The sequence below is a fragment of the Leptonotus elevatus genome, chromosome 5 (assembly GCF_054856555.1).
Source record: "Leptonotus elevatus isolate MCC_2025b chromosome 5, RoL_Lele_1.0, whole genome shotgun sequence".
Lineage (NCBI taxonomy): Eukaryota > Metazoa > Chordata > Actinopteri > Syngnathiformes > Syngnathidae > Leptonotus > Leptonotus elevatus.
The window spans coordinates 24005768-24031436 of record NC_141243.1 but is presented as its reverse complement, the minus strand read 5'-3'; the positions used below and the strand labels follow the sequence as shown (position 1 = coordinate 24031436).

At 42.9% G+C, this 25669-nt stretch overlaps 1 long non-coding RNA gene across 2 annotated transcripts; it reads right to left on the bottom strand.

Annotated features, from left to right (window-relative positions):
- Positions 1 to 7350: 7350 nt before the first annotated feature.
- On the bottom strand, positions 7351 to 25159 carry LOC147174416 (uncharacterized). Of its 2 annotated transcripts, none has more exons than XR_015094899.1 (3): positions 24981 to 25159; positions 19286 to 19469; positions 7351 to 8235 (listed from the first exon to the last, which is right to left on the bottom strand). It is a non-coding gene; the product is annotated as an uncharacterized LOC147174416 (long non-coding RNA). The 2 variants fall into 2 exon arrangements; XR_015094900.1 differs by lacking the exon at positions 24981 to 25159 and adding an exon at positions 22339 to 22420.
- Between the last annotated feature and the right edge of the window lie 510 nt (positions 25160 to 25669).

Here is a 25669-nt window from a genome sequence, read left to right as displayed (position 1 = left end):
AAGGGCCGTCAAGCTTGTGTCTGCTCCATTGAAATCCATTGTAAAATCCATCCAGAAAACTTCTGTCAGGTGTCATAAAACCCTGCCAAAAAAAGTTCCAACAAGCTGTGGACCTCCAATAAGCAAAATTAAGCGATGTGCCCATGGATTGTGTAAATCGACTACAGGGTATCCCAAGAGTTTGTCAGGTCGAGTCCTAAGCTGCGTTCACACTGCAGCCCAATTCCGATTTTTTCACAAGTATCACTAGTATTTTTTTTATGCAGTGTGAACGGTACAATTCCGATTTTTTTCACCCCAAACCTCGGCCTCTTTTGTATGTGGATATAAATCGGATATGTATGCGATGCGTCTGCACTGTGAAGGCTCATCCCCACGCGGCCGATTCATACGTCATCAAAAGCCTGATCTGCGCTGTGCGCGTGCGGCAGAGAGACAGACTCCTGACTCGTCTGTGAATATGCAAAGCTGTTTTGAGTAACAGTGTTAACATTTTATCCATCCATCCATTTTCTTAACCGCTAGTCCTCACAAGGGTCGCGTGGGGCGCTGGAGCCTATCCCAGCTGGCTTCGGGCAGTAGGCGGGTTACACCCTGAACTGGTTGCCAGCCAATCGCAGGGCACACAGAGACGAACAACCATCCACACTCACAATCACACCTATGGACAACTTGGAGAGTTCAATTAACCTGACATGCATGTCTTTGGAATGTGGGAGAAAACCGGAGTACCCGGAGAAAACCCACGCAAGACGGGGAGAACATGCAAACTCCACCCAGGAAGGCCAAAGGATCTCACGTCCTCTGCACTGGGAGGCGGACGTGCTAACCAGTCAGCCACCGTGCCGCCTGTTAACATTTTATTTGTCTTTAATTTAATCACACTTGAAACATAAAGCATAATGATGACATTTGTGGCGACAGTGGAAATTCAGTCCTGCAGACGGTTCATCACACACGTCAATAACGCGAGGTCATCTTCAATGAAATGAAGATATCAAGGAGCCTCCCTAAAATATTTCTACCTCTTCCAACCTTGCTACTCTGGCGTTATGAGATATGAAATGAGTCGACGGGTTTCTGCTCAGATTGTAAACACTGACGCTCGAGGAAGCCGAGGACAGCAGCTAAACATGAGCGAACGTGAAAACAGTCCACCAATCAGGAGCGGGTGTTTGCACAGCTTAATTTGCATAATTTATGCAGGCAAGACACATGAATCCAACACCTAACAAGTCCGCGGAAGGAGTCCACCAGCCCACCAATCAGTAACGCGCGTTGGCACAGCTAAATTTGCATATGGCATTGATAAAGGTTGCTTGCTTCGGCTGCTTGGTTGGAGGGAAAACGTTGCGGCGAGTCGGGGCCATATTTATTTTCATAAACTCTGCAACGTGACGTTTGTTGTGGGTGCACATAAATCGACGTTTGCTCATTGCGCATGCAAGTCAAATCACGGGCGCGTTGCGTTCACATTGAAGTCACATTTGTTTTTGTAATGTGAACAGTCCATAAAAAGATCGGATTTAACGAAAAATCTAAATTGGGCATCACGCCCTGCAGTGTGAACGTAGCCCTATTATTTCCATTACCAAAGCTAAAAACAAAACTGGAGAAGTGTCTTCAATAGATTAAATAGTGAGGATGGCAATATAAACAAGCATTTCTACATTTGCTCCAAGGTAGTAAGAGCTTGTAAAGTAGTTATATGGGCTAGGCTAAATCCTTATCTATAACTAGCAACTAAACATAGTTGTCAAATTCACTTTAACTTATAAGCAAGATAATCCACAAAACTGGACATCAAAGTTATACTTGCTATTATTTAATACTGTATATTTTATGTCAGGATATCATCATCATCAGGCAGCCATCACTAAAATTGGCGAGTGCTTCCGCATTTCCTGCGAGTTCTTTATGATGCGACGCCTTGAAAAAATGCACAGACTGAGAAGATCATGATCTGTACTTATCTCGATCGACGGACGTAAACCTGAATCTTTGTGCCATATATAACTCACTAAATTGATCTTGATCCTTGTTATTAATGTTAGCTGGGTAACTTGACGTTTTAGGTAGTTTATGCTAGGTCTCATGCTGGGATCATACTGTGATGTTTCATCGATTTACACAAAGTGAACATAGCATCATAACAGACACTTATTTAACTTATTTAGTTGTCATCTTTCATGTAGCATTGTGTGTTACCTCAGAATAAACAACTGTTCTGTTACAGACAGTAGAGAAAAAAACACTTGTAACACATAATCAGTTTACAGGTACATTTGGAAACTATTTTGCAGGATTACAATTTCCATGCTGAGAGAAAGAGACACCGTTGGTTTACCACAGACTTATCTTGAGACCTTTATGCTTTAGCTTTGATAGTTGTGAAGTCCCCTTTTCTGCATATTTTAATATTATAAATAGATCCTTTCACTACACATTGTAGACCATTTTGCCTCAATATGGAAGATTTCGCACTTGTATTGCTCCCAAAACGCTCACTGACATACTCTGATACGTGCATTTCCATTGTAAGTGTCCAGAAAGATGTTGGACTCTGGAGCATCAACTGAAGGGGGGCGGGGCTTTTGCAAAAGGTCAATTTCAAGGCTCAGAAAAGCTAAAAAAAAACAAATGGCCAAGAACAAATCATTGTCGTATTCTGAGGATCCCAGATCTATATAATTCTCACCGTCCGTGGAAGAAACTGAAACATGCAGGCCAGAGAGGGCACATTTCAAAGCTGAGACAACAGAAGTGATGTACTCTCAAAGAGTGGGACAGAAGTCATACAATTTGTTTTCTTTAGCCATCCATTCACTGCTTATCCTCACTAGGGTCACAGGTGTTCTGGAGTCTATCCCAGATGACCTTGGGCGGTAGAGTACACCCTGAACTGGTCACCAGCCAATCGCAGGGCACATATAGACAAACAACAATTCACACTCACATTTGCACCTACAGACAATTGATGAGCCTATCAAGCATGTTTTTTCAATGTCAGAGGAAATCTGTGTACCCACGCAGGCACAGGAAAAACATATAAACATCACACAGGAAGGCCGGACCCCGGATTTGAACGCACAACCTCAGAACTGTTAGGTGGATGTGTTAGCCAGTTGGCCACTGTGGCATCATGATAATTTCTGTATTTTGTAAATGTGTTCTGACTTTTAGCAATTATTTATTTCAGATACCATTGTTGATGTTTCTTTCGTTAAGGGTAAAGCAACAATTCAGTGATTAACTGCATATATTTTGACATTTTCTGTTGAAGCCCCTGAGTCTACCTTTCTCTAGGCTAAAAATCACACATTTATGACAGTTCACTGCTGTTATATTTTCCATTGCTGTTGTGCATAGCATCCAGACAAGCCAGCAGCTGGTTGGTATTCAGCGTGGCTTCTCTGCACAAAGTGTCTGGAGCGTACAGTGGTCGGGGCATCCTCCAGGTCAGAGCAGGGGTAAGGGGGTGTGCTAGAAGCGTTGCCCCAAGCAGACTGAGGCCTCAGTGGACACATCTCTCTGATCCTCTCTCCCTTCCTCTCTTCTTAGCAAGATAATGCCATAGTATAGAAACTCCTGTCTGCGCTGACTTTTTATTGTTAGAATGTTTTTGGCAAAGTTGCAATATATAGGAGTGAGTTTATGTTTTTCAGTAGAGTTTGCCAATGCCAAATTTCATTAAAATGGTTAGTTATGCATGCATGCATGAAAAGTACGACCTACACAAGTTTGGTTTTGTCACTTTTACTACTTGAAGAAAAATCCATTTTGGCTTTAAAAGTTTATAAAGTAGGAGCTCTGTTTTTGTCCAGTAGGTGTGTTTCTTTTGTTTGGAGTAGAGGTGAGCTGTTTCTGCCCCAATCATGGCTACCTCACCCAAGGATACGCTCACTGATGCAAGGAAACAAGATAAGGAGGGGAGCAAATGTCTTCAGTCTTCAGGCACTAATCCGTATTTTAGACTCCGGTTCCGTTTTACTTAACGTTGAGGTTATGCCATATATTTTTGGTATTATTATTTTAGCTAATGCTGTAAATCAAAATCTCACCAACCACTGGTGTCATTGTCAGCCCCTGTGATTTTGAGAAATGGCTACCAGAAACATAAGGCGTGTTACGGTTAATGCTTGACCTTTTTTGCTGGATGATTTCAAGGAAAACAGGATTCTCAACATAGGGACAGGGAGGGGGAGGGCATGTGTGGAAAGATGAGACCAGACACTTGCAGTTGTGTCCTTCAGGGTGATGGAGGACAATGTCTGAGCTTTGATCATGGTCAAGCCACGTCCATCTGGGTGCCCTGATGCCAGGGGCACTTTGCCAGCCTACTTACTACATTTGTGTCTCCCATTTTCAACTGGGGACGTGTCAGCAAGACATGGAGTTGATTGGGGTAGAGTAACCTTAAACACTGATGGCTTCTGCTGTCTGACCCCTCTACCAAGAACCAAATTATCTTGAACTATTTATGAAGGACAGGTTGTATTATAAATCAGACTTGGCAACTTATTTCTCCTCATGGCCTTCAGAAAATTGGGGTGCATCTTTACTTGCATCTTCAAAAGAGCAGCACAAAGGAGCCATCCTGCCCTTTCCTACCATTAAATGAGAGGCCAAATAAAGACCGCCAGTAGGACAACTACAAATACAAATAAGGTCACAATGTTGAATGTGAATTAAGTTACATTATTTCCTAATATTTTTTGTTTGCGTGTAATGTTGCAGCCCATATTGCAGCAATAATGGTTAATTGAGGTACTCATTTTCATCAGATATGCAAATGTGGATAAAGGATGTATCAATGTAGTTTTCATTTGAAATGGTTCATAATATCGTGACATTAAACATGCAAATACTTGGTTCAAATGACTTTCATTATGGAGCCAAGTTCACTGTATTTTTAATAAAGGAAAATATCACTGGATTTTAAACTATAAATACATAAACATAATTGTAATCCCGGTAATAATTAATAATAGTGAGACATCAGAATGTAAGTGACACACAAAAGTGCATCTCTTAAGCTGGTGGGCTGGGGATGATGCTTTGTTCAAAGGCACCTTGACAGTAGCCAGTAAACAAACTAGCATCTTTCCAATGACTAGTAGCTATTTTTCCATGTGTTCATAGCATACCTTAAACTGTGACCCTCCAGCTCTAAAACCCAAGTCCTCACAGATGGGTTACTGCGGCCTCTAATTGACCATCACCGCTAACAATTTTTCTAGACCATGTACAAGTATTTACATTTGAATTCTCGGCGATACCGAGTATTGTTATTTGATAATGCCTAAAAACATATTTTATTTTCATTTTAATTACATTTTTATTTTAATCGAATATAACACTTGTTATAAATACAATCAAATTTTGTTCAAAACCGGTAACACAAAAAATAAAGATAGACTTCTACTCACCTTTCATAAAGGTTTAAAAAGTTTTGAATGTATCAATTAAAATAATATTGCTGTAAATAACAGTTTGGTATCTTTGAAAGTGCATTAACATGTTCAACATGACTTTGAGGGTTATTGTTCATTTTAGCTATGTTTCCTCCTCTCCTCAGTTCTTCTTCATGTAGTTGAATAGAAAAAGTATTAGCTACAGCCTTGCACACTGGTAAATGGTTGTCACCAGAAAAATTTATCACATGACATGCAGTTGGAGGAGGCTTCTTGAAGATCTAGGTTTAACTTTTTTTTTTTTTTACATTAACTTATAACGATATATATATATATATATATATATATATATATATATATATATATTTGGTAGCATAGTGAGCTTATGAGGCTGTATCTGAAATAGAGACACATTTTTGTGGTTTTGTCATTTCAAAGACAACAAAGGTTCATGTCTTGGAATCTGAGACGGCGGGACAGGGGTGTCCAAACTTTTTCTTCCAAGGGCCACTTACAAAGATTTTTTATTTCCATGGTAAAATCAATGAAGCAATTACACATTGTTGATTTTTTTTTTTTTAACTGCTACTGCTAAAGGCACATAGTTTAGGACTTATTTTTTAGGTTTTGAGGTGATGCTAATAAAATAGATCCGCCTCTTCACTGAGAGAGTATTGTGATTAGATAATGTCAAGTATGATATGATTTTTTGAAAATTGCAAATAGTTTCAGCAGCATTAGTGAATACAGAAAATAAAAAAGCACATTGCACAAATTAAAAACACAATGTAGTGTATTGTTATTGACCTAATAAACAATATAAAGTATACAATTTACCACTTGAGTAAGAATTTCAACGTTGACCAGTTTTTAGCTAAGAACCATGATCTCCAATTGCAAACTGCTCATAAGAGTTTGAAGATCACTTTAAACTCGTCAAATTCATATACTGTACTACCTTACTAATTGAGTACAGCCATAGTGTAAATTCAACATAAATGTAATGTTGTGTATATATTTATTGGTATCATGTTGTTTGCTGTAAATGCTGTCACGGTTAAGGTAAGCAGCCATGCCAGCAAGTGGTTTCTTGCTTTGCCTGTACTCAACACACTTGCACGCAGCAGTTGTGCATGCACATTATCATGCAGGGCATTGTCTTTTGCCTGTTGCATTATGCATAAGGCTCAGGGGAGCTGGGCCAGTGGTGTGTGAGAGACACGCTGAAAGCAAGCCACATTGTCGGACACATGTCTTTGCAGTCACACCACCTCTCTGTGGACACTAAACATACACACATGACACATAGTTTCACAAATCAATGACCTGACAAATCTGTTTACACGTACAGTCACCCATTAATCTAAACTGTTAAAATGGATATTGAACCATGTTATTTACCATTTACTTTCAGAAAAAAAAGGGGTACATTTTTGTTCTGCAAGGTAAATTGTACTGATATTTGATCATTATAATGAAACATATTTCTAATAGCTACAAGCTTGTTAAATACATTGACACAATCAGTATTTGCCTGTACCTTATAAAACAAAATCAGGTCTTTATTTGAATGAAGCTGATAATCCAACTGAATATGCTATAGCATAGGATGGACAATTCTGAAACCAGCTAGAAGATATCACTTGCTTGAAAAATGCCTTACTATGAAGGCATAACCTCGTTACAGACACAATGGATGCACACACGCACACACACACACTGTTCTGTCAAGCAGTTGAACATTTGTCAGATGTCGCAATTAACACATCAAAATCATCACATTGTTCCTAAATACAACCAAGTTCAAATTAATTTATATAATTTGTTGCCTGATTATGTTACTCAAAATTTGCATTTCCACAAATTTCTACTGTTTTTCATTTTGTGTGTGTGTGTGTGTGAGAGAGAGAGAGAGAGAGAGAGAGAGAGAGAGAGAGAGAGAGAGAGAGAGAGAGAGAGAGAGAGAGAGAGAGAGAGACTGGCTGGTGGATGTATAAGGTCTCAGGGGGCTGGATTACCCCTCTGCTTGCTCCAGGCCAAACAGCTCTTGAGGGGATTAGTGTAAAACCTGTACCCTGGCTGGATTAGAGCAGTGGACCTCATTTCCATGTCCTTATTTACCTCAGTCCACCAGAGGAAATGCTCAGCTGCACAAAAACATGCTAATTGATGCCACAGAGAGGTGCAACATTCACGCATGGAAGCTCGAGTTTCAACAAGATACTTTTTCAGTTTGTTGTAAACTATTGTCGAGATTTCAAGGGGTATGTTCCACATGTTTGATGCTAGTGTTTGTTTTATTTTATTACTGTTTCTTTAAGCATGTATCATGCTTTTTTTTTGTGTGTGTAGTTTTTGTATGCCTTCGTGTCCTCTGTGTGTTTGTGTGTGTATATGAGTGTGTTTAAACATGTGCGTATCTGGGCATCATAGTGGAGGTCCTCATTACTTGGCAGGGTCACTTACAGACATGGTCACAGCATGATAAGGACAGTTGGCGGACCTATTCCTATTCCTGCAGTTCTTTAACGAGCTAGAGATGGGAAGAACAGGTTAGTTTCCTCAGCAACGGGTTTGAACTCTGATCTCAGAGGTTGGCGACCTGTATATATTAGGATCATATCCGTATGCAAATGAACTGCCAGTCCTCTTTCTCCTTCTCTTCTTCTGCTAGAACGTCCTTCTTGTTCCATCCTGGACTTGACATGTGTGCTAACAGCGCCCTTGCTCTGAAGGGCAAAGTGCGGCCTGCATATAACACGGACTTCTGTTAGTGATGGCTGGGGTGACAAGATTCCCCTCTTTGGTTCTGCATCCCAATCTGAAGAAAAGACAGAGAACCATAAAAGTGAATATGTACTTAAGTTCAAAGTGATGTGTGCTTATGGAATTATTAATTTGAATATTAATATCATTTAATAATAATTTTATACTGTGGTGACTACGACCGCCTTAACGGGAACACACTCAACAAACATTATTTCCGTGGGGGAATTATGTCAACAAGCACCACAATACCACTGTGTAGGTATAAAAAATTAAAGTGGAATTATTCAGGACTCAGGTTGATGCACACACACTGTAATGTGACCAGCTTTGTGGTGAGTGAAATGACACAATCACATGCCCACAAATTTGCCCATATGTTGGAATTTACAGTATTTGGAACTGTCTCGTGCCCACAAAGTCAAACCAAAATTACATCGCAGCGGAGGGAGCCACAAGCGATTTCAACCAACAATCAATAGTTTGCTAACCTGTGGACAGCCAGCGAGCCATTTATGTTTCTCGTACATCCTGGCTTAAAAGTGACGAACGAAATTCTTCCCCGTTTTCGTGATGACTACTTCAGGAGTAGGACGACCACGTGAAATTCTATTCTTCTTTTCCTCAAAAGTTGTCTGGCAAAACGGCACTCATCGTGATGAACTGAACCACTGACTATTTTCCGCAGAACAAGTTAAGTAAGCCAATGGGGTACCGCAAGATAAACGTTACCACACTTAATCAATATTCATGAGGCTAGCGAAAGGGGTCAAACTTTGCGGGTTAGCCATGCTAGACGCATGTAAACACAGTCGTAAGCAAGATGTCGCTAAATCTACAAATTCTGTCCGAGAATGATATCACTGGTACAGACGTAGAAGAACATACTAATGTTCAATTGAAGAGAAGAGTGTAGAGGGATGAAAAAGAGGTAAGTTTTATCAATGCCATTTTTTCCCCTTTCTTTTCAAAACCATCGTCCTACACAACACGTTTCAACAATTAAGCTATCCTTTACCATTCCTTTACCATATCATTATATTAAGGTTTGCACGATAACAGTTTTTTTCCCACCGATACCGATAACCGATAACTTCCTGCTCCTCCACACCGATACCGAAAACCAATATATATTTTTTTCTTTGTATTTTGGGGAACTACAAATATATATGTTGTTGCAGCTTAAAATAATAAAGGGTCATTGAAGGATAAGTTTGTCCGATGATGCCCATTTTATGAATTATGTGGTGTGACTAAAATCAAATAATAAATTTGGGACTTTTATTTTGAAATACATTTCAAGATAGGAGTTTGTATCATCCACAAGACAGCAAAGAACCCATGGGAGCAGCTATCAGGTTTGTACTGTCTTGCAACTATGTAAAAAAGTTACCATTTTAGCAACTGGTACCTAGTGGTCATTATTTTATTATAGCTTTATTTGTATGACTAGCTAGCTTGTTTTGCTTAGACGGCTAATTGTTAAACCTCATAACTTTGACTTAAGTTGAAAATATTACGTAGCGTGATAAATCATCAAATTAGATGTCCCAAATTGTAGATGATCGTAAAAGTACAGATGATAGTAATTAAAAGAATAAACACTTTATATATATATATATATATATATATATATATATATATACATATATATATATATATATAGATGACAAAGTGGTCAAGCTCTTCTGCTTATCAGTAATTATTACTGGTAATACAGTTGCCTGCGTTTTGTTGCGACTCCCGCTAGTATTTATTAATGCTTCAACAAATACATCAGTCACAAAATTATTTGCGTAGCACTAGTGACGTTTCAACAATGCACATTGCACACACATATTTTAAAATAAAAACAGGACCCCAAACATTTTAGTTAATGGCTACTGGCCATTTTGTAGACCGTACCGCAATAAAAACAAAAGATTAGAAATATGACTCACCATACAGTAGCTGAACTTCAACGAGTCGTGGCCGTTTGTATTCAGTGCTGTTGTAGCGTTTACTATCCATCCATCCATTTTTTGAGCGATTTATCCTGACTAGCATTAGCTATTTAGCTAAGCGAATGCTCTGCTCGGCTGCTCCCATTTACGTTGCCTCATATGGTGGTCGCCAGACTGACATGCCGAGTCGACAGCCATCCAAGGTCTCGCTGGTTGCGCCTCACGCCATCTCCTCTGAAAGTGCGTCTGGTAGAAGTCGCTGGAATTTGTCAATTTGTACTGTACTCCAATGTTGATTAAATCCACACGATTATAGTATGCAGCAACAAAGGTAAAAGCAGTTTAAAAGGGAAAAGGCACGGCGGCCCGGTCATGACCACTACGGCTTTTGAGCATTCCCGGCTGCCGAAGCTGCCTGCCTCCTGTAGCGATAATTGATGTTGTCTTTTGGACAAATTAGTAATTTGATCAGCGCTTGAGGAAGTCGTAATTCCCTCAATCGCCTATAGGGGCACCACGTTCTGTTTACTTTCAGATTGGAGAAACACAACGAATAAAATCCAAATTCTCATTTATTTATTCATAATCTGAAGTCGCCACATTCAATGTTCATGGTTCTTTGTATTACTAAAATAATTACTAATCCACTTGGACACAAGCACGATTGAGACTGAACTAGATTTTTTTTTTAAAACATACATTTATTCACTACGGTTACACATACTGAATCAAAATACTGCCTACCTAACTATCATAAGGTGGAAAGAAAAGGGATAAAACTAAAACTAATATAAATAAGAAAGGAACAATTTAACGAGGTAGAAAAAAAAGGTTTGACTTGCCAAATCTGTGAGATATTTTAAATGGAAGTTGCACCAGCGATATGTCAAATTGGCTATGAGACGTGCAACTTACTGGAGTGAGTTGGATTGGGCAAATGGAGGGGAGATCGGTTGAAGAGGAAAATAAAAAAAACTGCCCCCCACAAAAAAAAGCAAGGCACGCGAGAAGATCCGCATATCAGCTGGCCAAAACCCGCTACCGAGGCTGAGATCCGCTGCGTGTCTGCGTCCCGAGGGAGACCAGCCGTTGAACCAGCCCTCGCGGCGATGGGACACTTGGAGCAGGTGCTGGTTGACGCACAGGAATTGCGCGTGCCCGTTCAACTGTGGTTGCTGGGTGACACACGGGGTCACGGAAAAGTTTGTCGGCGACGCAAAAAAAAAAGAAGAAAAAATATGAAAAATGGAAATCAAATAAAATAAAAAATGTGTCCGTCTGACAGTGGGGCGCTCGCCGGGATTTGGTGCACGGCGGCGGCGGTGCGATTGCCAAGACACTTTGTTCAGGGAACAAAGGTGCCACGTGGTTGAGAACGTGGCACGGCACCGGGAAGTCCTTTTATCAGTTCGGGGCCAGACGGAGGGGAGAAGGTGGAAAATAAACAGGAACAGCGACGGAAAAACGAGAGAGCGAACAAAGTTCGCGCCGGCTGTTGTAAAGTTGGTGGGCGTGTTCAAGAAGGGAGGAACGCCCCCTCCCTCTTTGACTCGACTCAACTCTAAGACTTTTTAAACTCCAAATTATTTAAAGACTTAATAATTAATAATTAAATTTGGTCAGGCTGGCAAGTCAAGTTCTTCTAAGCAAAACATGTTATTGTTACACATATCGACTAATAATGCATCATGAGATCATTTCGTTCTTTGCGGAGTAACTAAGAACTCTCTTGAAATACATGACATTCTTTTCCAGACAAAAAAAACCCCATACATGATGTGAAACATTCAGTTGTGCGTAAGTTCACTTGTATGTGATGAATTTCTTACGTTAAATGTGTAAGATTGCTTTGAGGGTCATAGGTGTTCCATGTGAGGGCAGTTCCGATCGTCCCCACTTGAAGGCGCTGTGGTCACATGTAACTTTCAAGAACGCTGGAATGTGACTGATCTGGATTTAAACGGACCATCTGGTTCATTTTTATTTATGACTTCAAAAACAACCTCAACGGGGAGGAGATGGAGCTTTCCGATAAAATACTTTGGTGCCATAAACTCGTGGTTTTGGCTGGTGAAAAGCAAACAATCACATCCTGGTGACATAGCCGGTGGTTGACTTCAAAAGTGTGGAATCCCCTTTGGCCGATTCTGGCTGAGATGAAAAAAAGAGGAGAGTTGAGACCTCTCGACCCCCACCCCTGGTTGACCTTGCGCATATTTCCAAGAGTGAAATGTTTGAGGAAAGGAGAACAACAATAAAAAATTGAGGGTGACTGGCATTATTCGTTACACTCCGAAGCGGTGCCTTGGGACTCTGGGCCATCGGGTGACCGCGGGCACCGAGTGAGCCTCAGCTGTGGCTGCCATTCAGGAGAATAGGAGTCTCTGCAAGCGTGTGCTCGCAAAAACATTTACTACAATTTCAATATTTATAATAAATATAGTTTTTTTTTTAGAGTCAAGCAGACTTCGGCTGGTTACGGGTCCACAAGCTATATTTTTTTCCCCAGTCGCCAAGCTTGACCAATGGCTAACTGTTTACTTTTTTAAACTTTTTTTTTAATTAAAGACACACACACACTCAAACTCACAAACGCGTAAGCGATCCGGCGGGGCCTGCAGAAAGGCAAGCAACAGCACCACCTTGCCAATCAGAGTCCAGGCTCACGTTTACTTTTGAAGTCCCGCACAACACCACCATTTTGCCTCCGACGTCATGCAGCGGAGGCTTGAGCTCTTAAAGTGACAGTAACCAGAGCAACGTTGCTGTATTTCAGGCGGCTTTCAATATCGGTCTAATTCTGAGCTATCGGACCGATAAAAATGACATAATTTTTTCCCAATATCGGATAATTATCGTGCATCTCTAATTACTTCAGAAAAAGGGCTTACCTGTATACATGAACAGGCAGGCTATCTTGAAAGAGGCTGAGGCGGCCAAACATCTTATTTATTTAAATAAATGTGATTTAAGAAAGTAGGCATACTTTCTTAAAACACATTTATTACTACATATATGACTGCATATGCCTTATCTATCTGTCTATCTATCTATCTATCTATCTATCTATCTATCTATCTATCTATCTATCTATCTATCTATCTATCTATCTATCTATCTATCTATCTATCTATCTATCTATCTATCTTTTTTAAAGAAAATAAATACATTCATATATGTAAATAACTACATACACAACAACATAAAATCTTTTTTTCTTTTCTTTTTTTTTTTAGCTATGACAGTGTTTTTGTTCTACCAGTATTCAATCTCAAAATAAGATTCTGCTCGAAAAGTGTGTATGAAGAACTAAAACAACTTATTTAGTCCCACCCCTTATTCCTTGTCAAAATTTACCACTTAAATTCAAACTTAAACCCTGTTCAGGTTATAACTGTCATGATTGGGGTCAGCTGTTCTGTTTTCCCTTGCAGTTGCTGGGGAAACAGCTGGAGGGCGGATCCCGCCAAACACACCTGCTGCCCATTAGCTCATCAGGCCAAGATAAAAGCCTGACAGAAACAGCAAGGAGTGTCGGGTTATTACTCCGTGATGCTACTCTGTATCCCACACTAATTGCTGTTTTATCCGCCCTCGGGCGTGATTTTGTGTTTCTCCTTGTTTTTGATTAAAACTAAGTTATCAGCATCACTGCCGTGGCTCTCCTACCTTCCTGCATTTGGGTCCTCCACTCCGTTTCGTGACAGCCAACTTCAACCGTGACAGATCGTGACAGAATAACCCGACCAGAATGGACCCCGCAGACCCCAACAGCCTGTGCCAGGCCATGGCCAGCCATGGGCGCTTACTTGGACAGCACGAGCAATACTTCCGCGAGCTGAAGGAGGCAATGTCGACGCTAACCGCCCAGATCGGGTCACTCACCTTGAAGGTGGAGCGGAGGTCGGAATACATGGCCGCGGAAGACTTACGACTAGCCGGGGCGTCACCTGTCTCCTCCGTGTCCCGATCAGCTGGCTACTTTGTTCTTCAGGAACCCAATATTCCCCATCCTCCCCGCTACTCTGGCGAAATTGGTGGGTGTGAACAATTCATTCACCAGTGTAGCCTGGTTCTCGATCAACAGCCGCACACCTTCCCGAACGATGGCGCCAAGGTCGCCGTCGTAATGAGCCTGCTTTCCGGCCAGGCGGCATTATGGGCAATGGCGGTCAGTAAAGCCAATCCGGAGCTCCGAGCTTCATTTCCTGCCTTCCTGGCGGAATTTAGAAACGTCTTCGACCACCCAGTAAAAGGGAAGGAAGCGGGCAGCCGCTTGCTGGACCTCCAGCAGGCCGACTTGTCCGTGGCGGAATACTCCATCTCCTTCCGGGTTTTGGCGTCCGAGAGCCGTTACAACGAAGCGGCGCTGTGTGGGATCTTCCGGCGAGGACTCAGCCCGCGAATCAAGGACGAGCTGGCGGCACGGGACGAGACGTCCCGTCTGGAGGAACTCATCAACCTGGCCATCCGCTTGGACAACAGGTTGCGGGAGCGGCAGCGGGAACGGGAGGAGGAGCGACGACCTAAGGCAGCAGACACTGCCGCTCAGCCGGTTTCGACCACGTCCGCGGGGCACTTCTTCGGCGCCTCGCCTCCCGACGCTTCGTGGCGACGCCCTCCTGCGGGAGATGGCATCAAGCCTATGCAGCTGGGGGGAGGACGGCTCTCTGCAGCGGAATGCAGGAACCGGTGGAGAAATCAGGCGTGCCAATATTGTGGTCGGCCCGGACACCAATCGGCCACGTGTTGGAGGCGGCCTGATAGACGTCGGGACGTCGCACCCGTTCCAGCCACAACCATTCAACCCCAACGCAACAACCAGTGTGAGCACTCCCAGTCCACGGGATCAGGTGACCCAAATGGCCAGTTGGGCACTAAAAGGCTCCAATTGTCAGGAAAAAATGACATGGGGTGGGGTGAATGTAAAGATGACGGCTTTGGTGGACTCTGGGGCTGATTGTCGACCCGAAAATTGTTAACCTCTTGAAATGTCCGGTGGTTAGACTCGAGAAAACCAAGATGTATGACCTCAACGGGCGCCTCTTGGGGGTGATTACACATAGAACAGAGAGTCAACACATGCGTTTATCGGGAAATCAAAAGGAGACTAGACAGTTTTTAACTATGCCCTCCCGGTCAGCCCCAGTGGTCCGGGGTCTGATTTGGCTGGCCAGGCACAACCCTGACATAAACTGGGGCATGAGAGATGGAGCTTGTTTTGTCATTCACATTGCCTGCAGTCAGCCGTAAACCACCACTGTGGCCCAGCTAAAGCAATAATGGAACCGATTAACCTAGTAAATGTGCCAGTAGAATACCACGACTTACGGGAAGTTTTTAGTAAAGACCGGGCCTTATCTCTCCCTCCGCATCGACCTTATGATTGCGCGATATAATTGGTTCCTGGCGCACCACTGCCTAGTACACGCCTGTACCGAATAGCCAAGCCGGAACTCCAAGCCCTTAATGAATATGTCACAACGTCGCTGGCTGCCGGGCTTATTCGGCCTTCCAAGTCGCCGCGAGGGGCAGGATTTTTCTTCGTTGAGAAAAAAGACAAGACTCTACGCCCTTGTATCGATTTCCGTGGTCTGAATAACATAACAATTAAAAACAAATACCCATTACCGTAATGGAGTCAGCATTTGCTCCATTACATTCTGCTGCGGTGTTTACCAAATTAGACCTTCGCAGTGCCTACCATCTGGTTGGGATAAGGGAGGGCGACGAATGGAAAACAGCGTTTAAAACACCTATTGGGCATTTTGAGTATTTGGTTATGCCTTTTGGCCTCTCAAACGCTCCCGCAGTGTTTCAGTGTTTCATTAATGATGTCTTGCGGAACATGCTTAATCACTTTTGTTTTGTTTACCTTGACGACATTTTGATTTTCTCTAGAAATCTAGCAGAACATCGGCAACACGTTTGGCTGGTTTTGGAGCGACTGCTGGAGAACCGGCTATACGTGAAGGCAGAAAAGTGTGCGTTTCACACAAGTTCGGTCCAGTTCCTCGGCTATATTGTGGAGAGGGGTCAATTGAGAGCCGAGATCCAGGCCGTGGTCAAGTGGCCAACACCCATGTCAAGAAAGCACTTGCAGAGGTTCCTGGGGTTCGCTAATTTCTACCGTCGGTTCATCCGCGACTATAGCATGAAAGTGGAACCTCTGACGAGGCTGACGTCTACCAAGATTCCGTTTATTTGGACTCAGCAGGCTGAGGCCGCTTTTGTTAAATTAAAATTATTATTTTCACGTTCACCGGTTTTGACACACCCTAACGAGGCTCTTCCATTTGTGGTCGAGGTCGATGCTTCAGAGACGGGAGTGGGGGCGGTGTTGTCCCAACGGTTCCCGGTTGACCAGAGGCTGCATCCCTGTGCCTTCTTCTCACGTCTGCTCAACCAGGCAGAGCGCAACTACGATGTGGGCAACCGTGAGCTGCTGTCATGTCATCCTGGGGTGGGTCGAACGCTGTCCCTAATAGCACAGAGGTTTTGGTGGCCAGGGCTACGCAAGGACATAAAATAATATGTCACGTCCTGTACGGTGTGTGTGCTCGTAATAAGCCCTCTCGCCGTATGCCAGCCGGTCAGCTCCGCCCCCTGCCCATTCCCCACCGTCCTTGGTCGCACTTGGCGCTGGATTTCGTTACCGGGCTACCACATTCCAACGGGCAGTCGGTGATCCTTACGGTGGTGGACCGGTTTTCCAAGATGGCGCACTTTATCGCCCTGCCCAGATTGCCCACCTCAGCGGGTATCCTGATAAGGGACATATTCAGGATCCACGGGATCCCATCCGACCTCGTCTCCGATAGGGGGCCTCAGTTTGTGTCCCGGGTGTGTCTTTGGGAGCTACGGCTAGCCTGTCTTCGGGCTATCGCCCCCAATCAAATGGGCAGACGGAGAGAGCTAACCAGGACTTGGAGGCGGCGCTCCGATGTGTGTGCCATCAGCATCCTTCCTCGTGGGCGTCCCACCTTCCATGGATTGAATACGCCCACAACACCCTCGTGTGCTCTGCCACAGGTTTGTCCCCGTTCAATGCTGCCTATGGCTATCAACCCCCTTTGTTCCCTTCCCAGGAGGGCGAGGTTGCCATTCTCTCGGTCCATATCCACCTCCGCCGGGCTCGCAGGGTTTGGCGGGACGCCAGGAAGGCCCTGTGCCGCACAATGGCCCGCAACAGGCGACTCGCGGACAGGCACCGGATCCCAGCACCATCCTACAGACCGGGACAGAAGTTATGGCTCTCCACTCGGGACCTGCAGTTAGCGGGGAGTTCCAAGAAGCCGGGGCCTCGGTTTGTCGGCCCATTTGAAGTCGACTCCGTGATCAACCCGGTGGCAGTTCGGCTCAACCTGCCACCCACACTCAAGGTGCACCCAGTCTTCCACACATCTCTGCCAGCCCATTGTGCCCGCCGGCCGCACCCCCACCGCCTCCCCGGGTCGTCAGCGGGCAGCCTGTCTACACAGTTAGGGCCATACTGGACTCTCGAAAGCGCGGCAGGGGGATGCAGTATCTGGTCGACTGGGAGGGGTACGGTCCCGAGGACCGCCAGTGGATCCCCCGCTCCTGGATTCAGGACCAGTCACTTGTCCGTGACTTCCATTCGTCGCACCCTTCTCTGCCAGGTGGTCCGCCTGGGGGCGTTCGTTAATGGGGGGGTACTGTCATGATTGGGGTCAGCTGTTCGGTTTTCCCTTGCAGTTGCTGGGGAAACAGCTGGAGGGCGGATCCCGCCAAACACACATGCTGCCCATTAGCTCATCAGGCCAAGATAAAAGCCTGACAGAAACAGCAAGGAGTGTCGGGTTATTACTCCGTGATGCTACTCTGTATCCCACACTAATCGCTGTTTTATCCGCCCTCGGGCGTGATTTTGTGTTTCCTTGTTTTTGATTAAAACTAAGTTATCAGCATCACTGCCGTGGCTCTCCTACCTTCCTGCATTTGGGTCTTCCACTCCGTTTCATGACAGCCAACTTCAACCGTGACAGATCGTGACAATAACAAATAATTTAGGGGCGCTGGAGCCTATCCCAGCTAGCTTCGGACAGTAGGCGGGGTACGCCCTGAACTGGTTGCCAGCCAATCGCAGGGCACACAGAGACAAACAACCATTCACACTCACAATCACACCTATGGACAATTTGGAGTTTTCAATTAACCTGCCATGCATGTCTTTGGAATGTGGGAGGAAACCGGAACGCCTGGAGAAAACCCACGCAAGCGCGGGGAGAACATGCAAACTCTAAAGAGGAAGGCTGGACTTGATCTCTCATCCTCTGCACTGGGAGGCGGACGTGCTAACCAGTCAGCCACCGTGCCGCCCACAAAACACACATGATGTTAATTTTATTTGTTGTTCTATTTTTTTTTTCATTTCATATAGGCCTACTTAAAACAATATATATAGTGCAGGTCTAGTGGTTTCATAAAAGTCTCATGATTGTGTCATTTTATATATTTTTCAGATGTAAAGATTGCATTGCATTGGGGAAAGCTGCAGACATTGCTGTTTCAGTTGACAAAGGAAAATGGTACCAGATATGAGCAGATACCCAAACAGGGAGACCACAAACTGCTCTGGAATCTTATGATTGGAAGGAGTTGCTACCGTCCAACGTCCCACCCCTGTACAACAATGGATGTGTGTATCACTGGCTGGTGGAATTACTGCACACTCTTCACACACAGACAGAAGACAGTGACGAGAAGCCTGAGGAGGATGTAACTTCAGTTGTCACACTCATATTTCTATAGTATACAATGCAAATGTTGATGCATCTATGAAAAAGGAGCACCATGATGTATCAATTGAAATGTCGTCTATAAATGGTGCAGTTTTAAATGCAACCTGTAAATGTAAAGCATCAGCCCTAGTCCTGAAGTCAGTCATGTCAAAAATTAGACTGTCAATGCCTTCTTGACTGAGTTATAGAGTGTGAACAGTGTAACTCGTGTTATCAGTATGTGGGAAATTGTCCTTGTACACCATTATGATGACTATGATGATTTGATTTTGACAGCCACAGCAATGTCATCACCAGCTTTTTTTATCCATCTCAAGAGGCGGCCATTTTGTCACTTATTATCAACTAAAAATAACATCACAGTTGCTCAGGGCTTAGGTAGCGACCAACCATGGCTCACCTGTGTTCTGAGTTTGGTTATGTGACGTTTGTAAGGTGAACCATGATTGTTCAGTTCCTCCGGCTTGGCCGTCAGACGCCTTCTCCCTCCTTCCACAGACATCGTTATGTCTCGGTACGAGAACTTCAGACTTCAGGGTCTCGCAGCAGCCAACAAGGCTTCAGCAGAGGACTATCACCACTGACTGTGCAGATGTAAAAAAAAGCCAAACCAAAACAAAGTCATATACACAGCCCTACTCATTTCCACTTCAACCTCCCAAAATATCAAAGCGATCACCACAATATTTTGGATTTTATGTACATTCAGGCTTGGGGAGTAACGGAATACATGTACCACCGTTACGTAATCAGATTACAAAAAAAATGAACTGTATTCTGTTAGAGTTACAGGAAAAAACATGTAATCAGATTACAGTTGCAGGAAAAAACATGTAATCAGATTACAGGTACATTTATTAAAAATGGGGGATTACTTCAAGGGATTACTATTTCTATGGAGAGAGAGAGAGAGAGAGAGAGAGAGAGAGAGAGAGAGAGAGAGAGAGAGAGAGAGAGAGAGAGAGAGTGCACGCCCACGCGGGCGTAAGTGGGACCGTTGCTACATGTCGGGGAGGTGGGGACAAACGAACTGACTAGTCGTGTTCTCCACACGTGGGCAGTATGAAAAACTTTCACGGACGGGAGGAGGAAATGGTGATATTCGGTGGTATTCACTGGAACTTACTCGTCTTGCTAAAGGAGCGAAAGTTTGAGCTGAGGCCCGTCCACACAATGCCAGTTTTAATGTATCCTCAAAAGTTTCTTATCGTTTAGGCGGTTCGTCCAGACGATGGTGCGGTTTTCGGAGCTTGAAACCGATCACTTTTGAAACCGGGCTCCAGAGTGGAAAGATTTCAAAACGCGTCCCGTACGCGTCCGTCTGGACACCATATGCAGGATACTCCTCCAGTGATGAAGTAATGGTCGCAGTTCGATGACGACGCATTGTCGCACATTGATGACGTATGCGCCAATTCTTGCGTACCTGCGCGCGAACCGTCAGTCTGTCAACAACAATGGCGGATAGCCGTGTTGTAGTCGTTTTGCTTAGTCCTTAGCTTGCTTATGCTTTTGCAGCAAAATATTTTGCTTCTTTATTCCCACGTTCAACAAGCGGTGTTGTACTTGAATCTCACTCGCCATTGTCACTTCTCCAGTGTTCGTCTTTTTCATGTTGTTTTAATACATGCATAGCAATGTTTGTTCTGTAGATTGCAATAAAGTTAAGGGAAAAAAGTGTTTGTCTTCTTCGCTGATTCTTCTTCTTCGCTTTCCGTTAACTCCCTGTGGCTGCGTTACTCCAAACTTGGCATATACATTACAGCCGTTAAACGTCCTCAGCGTCTTCTTTTGGACACCTGCATGTCTTGAAATGCTTCTGTGTACGAGATTTGTTTGAGGAACGAAGCCGGCTTTGCTTCTGTCTGGACGGGGCCTGAGAGTCTAGCAGCATGCTACGCGGTGCAGCTTCTTGCTAGCTAGCCCGCTAGCCTACAACCATAATGTGAGTTACACCTTCCAAACAAATCTTCCTCTCATCAATTCACTATTTAAACATCATACACAACATATATACGGCTAAACTTGTGACTGGGATAAAAGTTAATTTTGCAGATGTCTCACAACGTCATCCTCATTGGATCTATCTATCTATCTATCTATCTATCTATCTATCTATCTATCTATCTATCTATCTATCTATCTGTCTATCTGTCTATCTGTCTGTCTGTCTGTCTGTCTCTGTCTAAACTGTGAGGTGTGGTTGCTTTAAGTGACAGTTTGAATACAGCATATGGCCAATCCAATCAATCAATCAATTAACTATAGCCTACATGCTTTTTAATTACACAATCAAAGTAATCAAGTTACATTACTTTAATATGATGGTACTTGGATTACGTTACTAACAAAACATTTTAGCAGGTAACTTGTAATTGTAACGGAATACATTTTAAAAGTAACCCTCCCAACCCTGTGTACATTAAATGTGAGATTCTATGAATAAATTACTTGCACAAGATCCAAAATGTTGGACCAATTACATTTTTATTTTCACAGGTCGAAATGGACATGAGTAGGGGTGGCCATATCAATTTTGGTGACAATTGTTCCTAGTTTTTGGACATTTAGTGACACAAAACTTTTTACACTCCCGAGGCAGCTAGCCCTGCCAGTGAGTCAGCCAGCCCGGCGGCAAAGACAATAGCTTCTGTAACTCTGCAGTCAAAGCTGTACGCTGGTGCTTTATGCCCCGTGATGTCGTCGTGACCGTGAATGGCCAGGAATTCCAGTTGCAGCTTTTCTCAGCCGACAAACAAGCACTATAGCGAGTGCACCCTATAGACACTATTCCAGTCCTCTGGCTGGTGTATTTTTCATTTTTCAACACTTAAATTTCATTCTTTATTATTCATAAAGAAAAACTGATCAGGTGTGAGAGGAACTGAAGGTAAGCTTTCTTCATTCTCTTATACAAAGTAATTGAGTGCATAGAGAGAAGCTTATCATTGTGATATTATCAGAGGTTGAAGTGGGTATAAGTAGTAGTAGAAGTAGTCTACAAAAATTTTGGTAACGATTTAATGCAGTTCTCAGACATTATACAGTAAGCGATGTACATTCAATGATTAATACTGTACAAATTGTGTCAACTTTCTCTGCTGCTGTCACCACCACCATATGGAAGGAAAAAAAAGGTGTTCTGAGATTTTGTATTTACTGATTTCGGCAAAACAAATTGATAGAATTGAAAATTCAAGCTAATTTCATATTCCTAAAAAACGCAACATTGTTTTTAGTAAAAAAAAGTCACCATTCTGGCCTGATAGTCCCTTTAACGTAAACAGTCAAGCACCCATGTCATCAATCTTTTTTTGTGCATTATGCTGTGATTGCAATCGGTATGTACTGTACATAAAGAACTTTGGTGGAATGAGAGGAAAAAGTATTACTGGAGGGAATGTTGTTTTAAAGTGACAACAGAGTAGGAGGGTATCACATAAATACACTTACATATGTTAGGAGAAGCTCTGTCGCTGTTCAAATTCTTCCAGGCAGAAAAGCCCCAACCCCATAACAAGGGTTGACGTGAATATTAGGAAGCGGCAGCCGCAGTACATACAACAATCAATAGGCCAACATCAGAGGAATCGCAAAAGGCGGGGCCAGACTTTCTGGCCTATCTCCTGAATGCTTGAGAGTACTGAGCTCCCATCCTCCCCCTACCATGACTTCATTTAAGTGAAGAAGGGAAGAGCAAAATGACAAGCCCTATGAAGAGATGTAAAACACTGACAGAAAAAGCTACAGAGAGCGAGAGATCACTTGTACTCACAGCACGCTGTGCAACACTTCCGGTGGCTGTCACTTCCTTTCAGACGTCCTCTCTGTTTTATTGGCATGCACAGTGCTAGATCCCTTCATGCATACCCACTTCCTCCATAGCCAGATTTTTATTGTTCACATTCATGCATTATTTACACTGCCTCATTTACCACTATGACTTACTTCTTGATTTCCCCATCATTATTTTGTTCTGCCAAGGACGGTTTACACAAGGAAAAGCCACAGTGAAGGGTCGGGGAAAAAAATACCTCAAGGCCCACCTTGATGATGCTCCCACCATTACTATGAACTGTAGGTCAGAGCCACAAACACACAATATGAGACTTGACCAAAAAACTACAACAAAAAAATAAAAACTATGTTTCAGCTGTGTGAGCGCTTTCTCTGCTTATGGTGACCAAGAAAATGTGTTGGTGTTGTGGGAAGTCAATCGATGCTACCCTCTGATGCACAACATATGCCAACATGGGTCAAAAATGACCCGCATCATTTTCTCATGTTATTTCATGCTACCTGAGTGTTTCTTTTTTTATATAATTTAATAATCCAAATATTCTTTTAAAATGTTGTTTTTAATTGCCACAAATTATATTTTTTCTGCCATAATTTAAAAGTCATTTTTCTGATCCTATGTCAAGTTTACACACATGGGTCAAAAATGACTTATTTAAGTGCAATTTAAAAATGAACAAAGGCATATTACAATAATTGTTTACTTTAAGTATTTATTTTACATGTGATTCGGGCCAAACAATGATAGATTTATTATATGAAACTCGTTTATTTGTCATTTTGGATCTGGTAGATAACTAAAAATTAACTTGTGAATTTGACCAGCGTAAAATAGAACTGATCACATCAGCAGAGCACAAATTGTCAATTCAGTTCTTACAATTCTTCACAGGTATCACAAATGATCACTGTACGTTTGTGCTGACCCTAAGTAAATAAAGTACTTCACCCTTTCTGTCTGTTCTCCCTTTAGCCTCACACACATTCTGTGTTACTAATCTTCATTCCTCTCATTTCCAGTACATGCCTCCACTGTTCTAAATGTTCCTCCACCTGCCCTGCCACTCCATACTAGTACCACAGTTCCTCTTTGGGTACTTTGTCTTAGGCTTTCTCTAGATTGACAGAGACACAATGCAGCTCCGTTTCACCTTCTTTGTAAAATGGTAAATTGATTGCTTTTTATATAGCGCTTTATCCACACCATATGGTGCCCAAAGCGCTTTACAATGCCTCACATTCACCCATTCACACACATGGTCAGCTGCTGCCATGCAGGACGCATGCAGGTCAACTGGGAGTAAATAAGGGTTGAGTGTCTTGCTCAAAGACACTTTGACAAGGTCATCAGGGGTGAGGATCGAACCCATAACCTCACGGATGAGAGACTACCACTGAGCCATGCCGCCCCAGTAAGCAGTCCTTTGTACCTACTCGAGGGGAGGTAGTCTGTCGGCCTGGTAAACTCCCGATCGGGCTCTGGCGCTAATTGGCTAAAAATTATTTAGTATAAAAATATCTTACCTTCATGCGCGACGATGATGCATTCTCAGCTAAAGCCTCTTCCACCAAAATAATTCTACTAATAATCAGTTGCTTATTTTCTTTCCACTCTACTGTTAGCCTTTTTAAATTCTTCATCTAGACGCAGTCTCCTCTCACTCAAACCATCCATCCACGCCATGTACAAACAAATAAAAAGCAGAAAAAACAGCAACCGCCTCACGCTTTCCTCATTGTTGTTCTGATTTTTACCAATACATTTAAAAGATCATCACTTAACAAACCCTTAAAACTGACTAAAACGCCTCATGAAGCCCTTTTTTTTAACTCCTCTTGATGGTGCCCTTGTTTTAAAGATGCAATGGAAATTAATTAAGTTTCCACAACTTTAAATACACGTATAAATTATATGCTTAATGATGTTTACAGGACTTGTAAATGTTTTATTAAATAATTATAATAATTATAATTCAACAATAGATGCCTCTGCTATATCTAATATTGGAGGAACTGAGCAATTAAAGAAAAAGGGTGTCTTCAAAGCAGCACATACCGTCCACTTGTTCATTTTTTATTTTATTTTATTTTGTACTTAAAAAATAAAGTCACCAGCTCGCCACAATCCCCTCACCCCGGCCCTATACTAACTGCCTACGAGCTGTATATGTTTAATCTGTACGTATACCGTATAGTTTATACAGTAGGCTCGGGCTCTCGGCTATCCAGTTATATATTCAGATCAGTGTATTAACCAGGGCCAAGCTAACAAAAGCGTAATGATTATTTAGCTTTACCTCAGTAAGTTGTTTCATATTGGATAGCGAATTCTTGCAGGCGGCTAGCTCGTGGACTTTACTGTTTACACAGGACACAATGTATTCGCCATGAATTGTTCTTCGAGCCAACCAATGTGAACATTTCCCGCAGGTAAGGCCATGGGTGGGCGGACTGGTTAGCTGCAGCCAACTCACTATCTCTGAGTCGAGTCCATAATGTTGACAGTTTCGTTTTAACTTTGACTCTCTCCATCGCGTCATCTTATTGGTTGAAAGCCTATCATAAGCAGGAATGTCGGGGACCGTGTGTAACGCTTAACATGATTGGCCGAGCCATGAACAAAGAAAAGCTGCCATCACAAAAGTAACGACCCGCTGTTTTGAAAATGTATTGAGTAAAAAGTACAGATACTGTTTTTAAAATGTAACGGATAAAAGTAAAAAGTATTCTAAAAAATAAATACTCCGTGAATTACAAAGTACTGGAAAAAACTACTCAAGTACAGTAACTTCGTTACTTCCCATCTATAAAATGAGCGTCAGTCAATGTTTCCGTCCTTCGAAGTGTGGGCATCCGTCAGTGCTCCGTCATTAGTCAAAGGGGATGCCCATCATTGACGGATTGCCGAATTTATTGACGGATTGACGATCACATTGACAGACACAAATGTGAAGTTTCTCGGCTATCGGCAACAAAATGAGCGTCT